The 9992-nt window shown below is 35.6% G+C and overlaps 2 protein-coding genes across 2 annotated transcripts in view; both read right to left on the bottom strand.

Moving 5' to 3' along the window:
• Positions 1-9992, bottom strand: part of LOC116730550 (H-2 class I histocompatibility antigen, Q9 alpha chain-like) — a 78777-nt gene that overhangs the window by 31578 nt on the left and 37207 nt on the right. The gene's annotated exons all lie outside the window — the stretch shown is intronic.
• LOC116730538 (uncharacterized) overlaps positions 1-9992 on the bottom strand; it is a 76057-nt gene that overhangs the window by 47609 nt on the left and 18456 nt on the right. The gene's annotated exons all lie outside the window — the stretch shown is intronic.

Genomic DNA, 9992 nt, shown 5'->3' with positions numbered 1-9992 from the left:
AGGAAGTAGTTCAGGTGTGCACCTGAACTTCCGCATTCACCTGAGCCAATGGGATTGTCAGGGGCATAAGCGCCACTTGTAACAAACTTCTCCAACAGCGTTAGACAGGTTTGTTAACGAAAGTGAAAGTAAATTGAGTTGATGTAGTCAGATCAACTTTAATGGAAAGATGGAACCTGACTTTCTTCTGTTCAGGTGATTCAGAATTAAGAAAAAAAAGTATCAAACTCAAATTACTTGCGTGGTTTCAATATACGCCCTCACCCCGTTCAATAACAATAAGATTAGATTAGATTAGATTACATAGCATTTATTGTCATTGAACAGGATTCAACGAAATTTCTATTGCAACTCCCGTGCAAAAAGTCAAATATATACAATAAATAAAATAAACAAACACACAATAATAATAATAACAATATATACAACTAAAATTAACTAAAGGCACTCAACCACACCAAAGAAGTAGCAGCAGGTCCAATTATGGCAAAGTACAGATAATGTAACAGTGCAAAGTGCAGAACAATATGGCTGTGTGGGGGTGGGGGATATGTATGTGTGACTGCGAGGTTATGATATGTGTGGGAGGGGGGGGCGGCAGGGAGTAATGGCTCTGACGGCTGTGGGGAAGAAACTGTTTCTCAGTCTGTTTGTTGTAGCCCGTATATTCCTGTACCGCTTGCCTGATGGCAGCGGCACAAACAGTCTGTGGCCCGGGTGGCTGGAATCCATCGCTATGGATCCAGCTCTCTTCTTGACCCGGTCTGTGTAAATGGAGTCCAGGTCTGGGAGGGGGCATCCCACAATGCCTTGTGCTGTTCTCACCACCCGTGTCAGTTGTTTCCTCTCCAGTGCTGTGCAGCTACCATACCACACAGTCATGTTGAGGCAGAGGATGCTCTCAATCGTCGCCCTGTAAAAGTTCACGAGCAGCCGTGAGGAAAGTCCAGCCCGTCTCAGTTTCCTGAGGAAGAAGAGCCTTTGTTGTGCTTTCTTCACCAGGTGGGAGGTGTTTGTGTTCCAGGAGAGGTCAGACGTGATGTGGAGGCCCAGGAACTCGATGTTGTCCACACGTTCCACCACTTCTCCATCTATGAGAAGGGGAGTGTGATCCGTCTTCCTGGACCTTCTGTAGTCCACAATGATCTCCTTGGTCTTCCCTGTGTTCAGCACCAAGTTGTTGGCTGAACACCACTGAGTGAGCTGCAGAATCTCCTCTCTGTAGTGGGTCTCGTTGTTGTCTGAAATGAGACCCACTACTGTTGTGTCGTCCGCGTACTTCACGACTGTGTTGGTGGGGTGGATGGCCACGCAGTCGTGTGTAAACAGGGTGAAGAGAGCTGGGCTGAGCACACAGCCCTGCAGCGTGCCTGTGTTGAGGACCAGTGGGGACGATGTTGAGCCGCTTATTCTCACCACCTGAGGCCTGTTGGTGAGGAAGTCTCTGATCCAGTGGCACAGTGAAGCGGGCAGCCCCACCTCAAGTAGCTTCAGCACCAGCTTGTCTGGGATGACGGTGTTAAATGCTGAGCTGAAGTCTACAAATAGCATCCTAACGTAGGTGTTGGGATGCTGCAGATGGGTCAGGGCTGTGTGCAGAGTGATGGAGACAGCATCCTCTGTTGACCGGTTCGCTCTGTAGGCGAACTGAAGGCTGTCCAGGTTTGCGGGGATAAAGTCTCTGATGTACCCCAGAAGAATCCTCTCAAAGCACTTCATGATCACCGGGGTCAGAGCGACGGGCCGGTAATCGTTCAGGCTGGTGATGGACATCTTCTTCGGTACAGGGATGATGGTGGAAGACTTGAGACACTCAGGAACCATGGCACTCAGGTGTGCCATGGTTGAAAAATGTTGAAAATGCAGATTTAAAAATCGTTTTGCAAGTTCAGTCCTCCGTTTTTCACTTTTCTTTATTTCTTTTCAGCTCTTGCCTTTGTTTTTAATGTGTCATTTGGCACTTTATGCATGTTAATATTAGGACCCAAAAATAACACAAAACTAATTTAGCTTTTTAGAATAAATTAACTTATCACATGTCTCAAAATATAATTTAGTTATAATACCAACTATAATAATAATAATAATAATAATAATAATAATAATAATAATAATAATAATGATGATGATGAACAGAGAAAAAAGAAATAGCTTGTGGGAAATGAAACAAATAGTTATCTTTCTTGATAAGTGAAAGGGTTTTTTTTGTATTTCACTTTTGCCTAACTACAAAATGCTAAATAAATCTGAACATCTGTTTTGTTCGATTCCCGGCCCGGGGTCTTTCTGCATGGAGTTTGCATGTTCTCCTGGTGCATAGTGGGTTCTCTCCTGGTACTCCTCCCACACACAGTCCAAAAACATGATTGTTCAGAAAATTCTCCTTAGAGTGTGTTCATGGTTGTTTGTCTCTGTGTTGATGGACTGGTGAACCGTCCAGGGTGACCTCGTCTCTCACCTGTTGACAGCTGGAGACAGACACCGAACCCAAAGGGATAAGAGTGTAAGAAAATGGATGGACGGATGGATGGACATCTGAATGTTCCTAAATTTAATTCAGTTATGACTTTTAAAGACAACGATAATTAAACCCCCTTAAAAACTCTGAAACACACAGGACAGTGTTTGCTGTGAAACAAAGAGCACACAGTTTGACATCTGAAATATAACACTACAATTATATCAATACTTTCCAGAAGAAACGAGCACTTATTCATTCATTCACAAGCATTGCACAACTGCACTGTGGCACACTTTTTTTTATCTTTGCAAGGACTGCTCTTAAGTTGCTTTTTATATTAACAGCATTTCATATTTTTACAATTTAAAGCATTTTATTTTTTTTTATCTACGACTACTACTCAGTGGTAGTTGTTATTGTGTCTTGTCTCTATGCTGTAACTGCGAAGTAATTTCCCTGCTGGGATGAATAAAGTCATTCTATTCTATTCTATTCTATTTTCTCAATTTAAAAATCAAAACTCATTTGTTTCTTTTGCAATTGAAATCAGATGTTTATACACACTATATAATAAAACACATATGCATTTTTCACACTGTCTGACATGAAATCAAAATAAACGTTTTCCATTTTAGATCAATTAGGACTGCAGAATTTTTTCTATTTGCCAAATGCCAGAATAACGAGTGAGCAAATTTTTTAAGGCAATTTATATTACATTCTTCAGACTCAAATGTTTAAATATAGTTCATTAATATCTGGTACCGTTACCCTTAAGCAGTATGACTTGGATCAAATGTCACAGTAGTTGACAGGAGTTCTGGCCCATTCCTCCAAACAGAACTGCTGGAACTGAACCATGTTGGTTGGCTGTCTGGCTCGTACACACCTTTCAGTTTTGCCCATAAATTTTAGACAGGATTGAGATTAGGACTTAGTAATGACCGCACCAAAACACTGACTTTGTTATCACTAATCACTTTGTAACCAGTTTAGCTGGATGCTTCAGGTCACTGTCCAATTGAAGACAAATTTGCTCCCAGCTTTAACTCCTGGTTGATGTCTAAAGACAAATTACATCTATATGTTAAACTTTCACTAAGTATCAATAACTTTATTGATTAGAATCATCATTGCCTTTCTCAACAATGTCTTGTTATAAAAGTCCACAAGTTGGACCTGACTCCTCTCTAAACGTTCCTCACACTGACCTGTCCTGACCTTCCACTCAACATCATTTTGTGTATTTACATTGTGTGCTGGTCATTCTGGACAAAGTTAATGTTGCACAGCTGAGTCTGAGAGTCTGAGCTGGTTTTCTGTCTGTTTAACCTCTTGCTCTCTCACTCTGTCTGGGATTGTTTGGTTTTTAATCCAACTTATTTAGTAAGTTCTACTTTCATGCAAACATAAAAGGCCTTGTGCCAGTTCATTCTGGACACATATGAAGGATTGTGTCAGGAAGGGAATCCAACTTAAAACCTGAGCTAAATCAAATATACAAATCACAAACAGACTCCATGCCTGATTGGTCAAAGCCTGAGTTGATAATGGCCATCACTGGTACTGTTATACAGCAGGTGTGTTCAAACTCTGTCCTCAAGCGTCAGTATCCTGCATGTTTTATTTCTCTCTAAACATACAGGATAGTAGTAGCAGTTATTATTTCCTCAGACAGCAAATGGTCTGCAGATTCATACTAAGGAGCCATCATGTAATCCAGGTGAGTTGAACCAAGGAGAAAACTAAATCTGATCTACAGACGATCAGTGGACTACTGTTGGTCGACGAAGGAGAATAACTTGGTAACAATCTATTCATTTGATTCAGGTTTTCTGGATCAGGGATGCATCTAAAAGCTGAAAGATGCTAAATCAGCTCTTGACTTCTGGCATAGAAAATGAAAGGATGGATAGATAAGGAATCTACATATTTCTGTCTGGTTTTGATAAACAGTCACAGTGAACCGCCACTGGTTACTCCTTTCAAAGTAAACTGAACACCAGACTAACTTAGTAACCAGATAATATTGTATATTTGTGTTTCTTTGTGAGCAGAATGTCTAAGAGGTTTATTTTCTATTGAGGACCAAGAAGGGACTAAATAAATAAATAAATAGATAATTAAATATAACATGAGATAAATAAATGTTTCATTAATTTTATCCGTCAAACCTGCCCATCAAAGTCAAGGAGTTTTCCTCTGAAAATCAACTGTTTTTCTGAGGAAACATTTTCATAAACTTCTCTGTGATCTCATTAAAGACACTTTACAATTAGCTGACAAACATTAGGAGATTATCCACCATGTAGTTTGGATGCCAAAGTCAAAGATCAATCACTCAATCAATCAATCAAATTTTATTTGTATAGCACATTTCAGCAGCAAGACATTTCAAAGTGCTTTACATCATTACAAACACAGAATCACAATGCAATATAGAATTAATCATTAAGTCAAGTTACATCAATAAATTTGTAATTGATTACATTTCAAATACAATTCTAAACAGGTGGGTTTTCAGTTGAGATTTAAAAGAAGTCAGTGTTTCAGCTGTTTTACAGTTTTCTGGAAGTTTGTTCCAAATTTGTGGTGCATAGATGCTGAAAGCTGCTTCTCCTCGTTTGGTTCTGGTTCTGGGGATGCAGAGCAGAACCAGAACCGGAAGACCTGAGAGGTCTGGAAGGTTGATACAACAACAGCAGATCTTTAATGTATTGTGGTGCTAAGCCATTCAGTGATTTATAAACTAACAACAGTATTTTAAAGTCTATTCTTTGAGCTACAGGGAGCCAGTGGAGGGACTTTAAAACTGGTGTTATGTGCTCTATCTTCCTGGTGTTAGATCTGACTGGATGCCAAAGAACTGCAAACATGTTTAAAAAGAAACAAATCATTGCAAATAAGACAAACAGATTTGGTTGTTTACTGTGTAAAAGTTATAAACATTTTGTTATTTAAAGGTGGAAACTCTGCAACAGGTTTTTTTTGTCTATCCAACACGTCCTTCCATTACCTTCTATTTGTTAACAATGTCAATAAAACATTATCAGATAAATCACATGTCTGTAGATGTTTTAACTGAGGAATCTTTTAATTAATTTATCATGGTATTTTTTTCTGTTTTTGATGTCAATATTCTGTAACCTCTGTGTGCTGATCCTAGACTTAAAAATAGATTTTTAAACTCAATGAGATTTCCCTGGTGAATAAATTTTAAGTACTAATAAAAAAAAGATTAAAACATTTTAATATAACAAAATATAAAACCATTTGATTTATTTCAAATACAGACATTCAGTATTTGTATTATTCAAACAAAAAGAACCAAAGACAAATAAAAGAAGCTCATATTATAACAAACATTTCTATAAACGTTTCGTGGGTCAATGTGGGATCTAAGATGTTTGTACAACTCAGACATGTTTTTGATTTCACATGCTAAAAAAAAAAAAATTAATTAACAACTCTCCAAAAAGAATCACCTCACCAACTATACATTATTAAACATTTAACGTCAGAAGTACAGCTAGAAAATTTAACTTTAGGAAAATGAATACAGATTTAACAACATCATGAAGTTAGGAACTTAATGCTCCAGACTAAATGTTTTACATATTTTTTTATGACCTCAGTATTTTCATACTAAAACTCAGCTGGCACAACAGGACAGAATCAAGTCCTTCATGTCTTTATTGTGGAAAAAAAAATTAAATTGTCTTCTTTTCAAAAATTCTTGCAGGCATTATTTGAATAGAAAAGCTAAATAATGTGGAGATCACTGAAAATGTACATCTGATGTTTTATTTAGATGCAGAAATCAAGGAAAACTATTTTGGTGTCCTCAGATTTTGGTGTCCAAGGTTCTCATTTGTTAGGGTTTTGTTTGCTGTTGAAACAATTCAATAAGCAGAAATGTTCAATACATTGTTTCCATGTCATGTAAATACATGTACTATAATAACACAATGTCTACATACAAGGCACTGAAAAAGAAACAAGTTATAAAAATGGGATTTTACCGTTTTAGCAACAGTTTGTCTGATGAGGAACTGCTATGTGAACTTGAACTTGAACCAATCCTTAACCTGAGAAAATAGAAAATAAAAACATTTTGTGTGTATAGTAAAATTTTATTTGACTGTTTTTCAGTTTCTTCTAACTGAAGCCGTGAGGTCTCTTACTGGCCCTTTCAGACAAAACCTCTATTAATGAAACTAAATCTCTGGCTCTGAGTTTGGTGATCAGTGATTTAGCATTCTGCCATAAAGCAAATCACATTAAAATATCAGTGCAGAGATTTTCTCTGTACAATCATGCAGACTGGTTGCTGGTTCTCTATTGCTTACTTCCAACACTGCCTCCTTTCATTTGCCCTCCTCCCTCCATTTTTATTATCTAGTAATAAGATCTGAAATCTCTCTAATTTAGTTCAGCTACAGAAAATTCAGTCTTGCAATTCTTACAATACAATTTGACAAGAGGTATTATTGAGATTTAATTTTGTCCAATCTCACATAAGTTTTAAAAATGTACTGTGGATCACAGAAAACATCACAAATTGAGACAAAGACGACAAAAATATGATCAAACATTTTAAATACTTACTGGCATCAAGTATACGCACTGAAATAAACAAAAAAAGATTGATAAATTATTTGTTTATAATATTTTACATCTACAACAAACAGAATCAAATATTTTTGCAAATTATAAAATAAATTATTAAGTGATTAAATACACTTGACAAGCCCTGAATATCATAATCTAAAACTCAGCAGTTTTATATTATCTGATTATCTGAGAGAACATTTAGCAGCTTTACTGTAGTTTCTCCTCTCTAGATAAAGTTAAATAAAACTTTATCTAGGGAGGAGAAAACTCAATGTTGAAAACAATTGAGTTACTGTGGCCTGGGAGTTTGTTCCCCTATTTTACATTCATTCAACAAATATCCTGCTAAAACATCTTTCACTGTCTTCCATAAACCATCAGAAGGTTTGTTCATTTCTGAGATGCTGGTTATTATTATTCATAAATTATTATTAATAAGTTATTTATTAATAATAAATTATTTATTAATAATAAAGCATCTAAGAGGATTAGTTTTGCATTGGATGAAAAGTTATCTCAGCAACAGGCAACAATTTGTGCAATTGGGTGATTCCAGTCCTCGTGCTGGACATTGTTTGTGGTGTTCCCCAAGGATCAGTATTGGGACCAAAGTTGTTTATCTTATACATTAATGATATATGTAAGGTTTCCAAAATACTTAATTTTGTTTTATTTGCAGATGATACAAACATTTTTTGTACAGGTGAAAATTTACGGCAGCTTTTGATAGAAATGAATTTAGAGTTATATAAATTGAAAAAGTGGTTTGATATTAACAAATTATCACAAAATTTAGATAAAACTAAGTTTATGTTATTTGAGAATTGTAAAAGGCATAGTGATTTACAAATAATAATTGATAATGTGACTGTGGAGACAGTGACTGAAATTCGGTTTTTGGGAGTATTGATTAATAATAATATCTGTTGGAAACCTCATAATAAATATGTTCAATCTAAAATAGCTAGAAGTATTGCAGTTCTCTCTAATGCTAGAACATTTCTAAACTCCTCTGCCCTTCATATTCTTTATTGTTCACTTATTTTGCCATATTTAAGTTACTGTGTGGAAGTTTGGGGTAACACTTACAAAACTTCACTTCAACCATTTTGCACATTACAGAAAAGAGCCATTCCAATAGTTCACAAGGTTGATTTTTATTGTCATACCAACAATCTATTTATAGATTCTTATTTTCTGAAATTCCCAGATTTGGTAGAGTTTCAAACTGCACAGTTTATGTATAAAGTAAGAAACAAATTATTACCAGGAAATATTCAAAAATGATTTACTGGTAGAGTGGGGGGACACGACTATAGAGAAAACCTCAACTTCAGAACTTTATATGTTTGAACAACAATGAAGAGAATCTGCATTTCTGTCACTGGAGTGAAAATTTGGAATAAACTTACTAAAGAGCTGAAGCAAAGTCCAAGCATGAGATATTTTAAGAAAAGACTTAAAGTGGTTACTATTCAAAAGTATAAGGATGAACAGGGGTGATGAATTTGGCTGAGAATTACAGCACTGTGGATGCAGGCGTGTGTATGTGTGTGTAAATATATGTGGGTGTGTAAATAGGCAAATATTATTTATGTATATATGCAGGTAGATGCGTATGTATACTGTATATATATGAGTGTATGTATTACTTTCATTTGGTTCAGGAAAACGTATTATAGTTATTATTGTTTTATTGTTTTGGAAAGGATACTCGAAATAGAAAGACTACTTATGCTATAAATTAATGAATGGAAAGGCGGTATGATTATATAAGTTAAACTTCATCATACTCCCTTTCATGGAGTGTGATGAAGGGTGATCCCTTTCATGGGGTCACCGATCACTGTATGATCGGTGACCCCATCATACAGTCACCGAATAAGTGGTGTATTTACATGTATTGAATATGTAAATATGTAAATTTGATAGGTAGTGTATTTACACTTAGAAACATGAAAGTCTTCTCTGTTATGTTTGTTGGTGATATGTCTGTCTGAAATAAATTATCATTATCATTATTATTATTATATTGCATTGCTGCAGTTTTGTACATGTTTTAGTTTTGGTCATTCTTTACACACCTGCCACATTTTAATAACTTTGTACAGAGTAATACAGGGACCATTATTTAAATATCACATATAGCATTTTGTTACTCCTGTAAATAATGGAAGCTTTGCTTTAAAATCTAAAAATTTAAAAGGACTTTGACTTTAAAGTCCTTTAAAATCCCTTGGACATCATTTTTAAACTTCAAAATGCCTCAGCAGATTTGTAGAGCAGACTGGCTTTAGTGCTGCTCTGTAGCCCAGTTTGTACACAAACTTCCTGACATCCTTCAATTTGTTCCTGTTGTTAATTAAATTTGGAATGTATTTAGTGAATTAGGCCTGACAGTCTGTCTTGGACATAGTTACATTTTCTGGCATTTAGGGAATCGTTGAGCTATTCAAAATTTGCAATACATTTTTAACAAAATATTAGAATTTTATGCAACTTTTTCTTCAACCTGTCCTGTGAACATTATTTTCAGAGAAGGTTCACTTTAATGTCTGTGACATCAAAACTGTAACGAGTTGAATGTGTTGATGTGAGCAGGAACTACTTGTGATTTTAATTAGATTTTATTTGTGTTTATTGTTGTCATTCCTGCAGACACAAAACCTCTGTGGTTTTTTATCAGCTCAACTCAAATCCTACAATTTAAGACAAAAAGACAACAATTGATTTCTGACCAGTTTTTATCATGTGACAAAGAATGAATCCAGTCATAATGAATTCAAAGTTTATCACTGACACAATAATAATGATGAGCATGAAGGTTGAATTTACTGTGAACAAAATAAGAAACAATGTAAACATATTAAACAAACATTTATGTGCTAAAAAGAACAGCTTCAATGAGTCAGTGTTC

Source organism: Xiphophorus hellerii, chromosome 13, assembly GCF_003331165.1.
Source record: "Xiphophorus hellerii strain 12219 chromosome 13, Xiphophorus_hellerii-4.1, whole genome shotgun sequence".
Lineage (NCBI taxonomy): Eukaryota > Metazoa > Chordata > Actinopteri > Cyprinodontiformes > Poeciliidae > Xiphophorus > Xiphophorus hellerii.
Note: the sequence above shows the minus strand (reverse complement) of the source record. Positions and strands in the feature narration are given on the sequence as shown.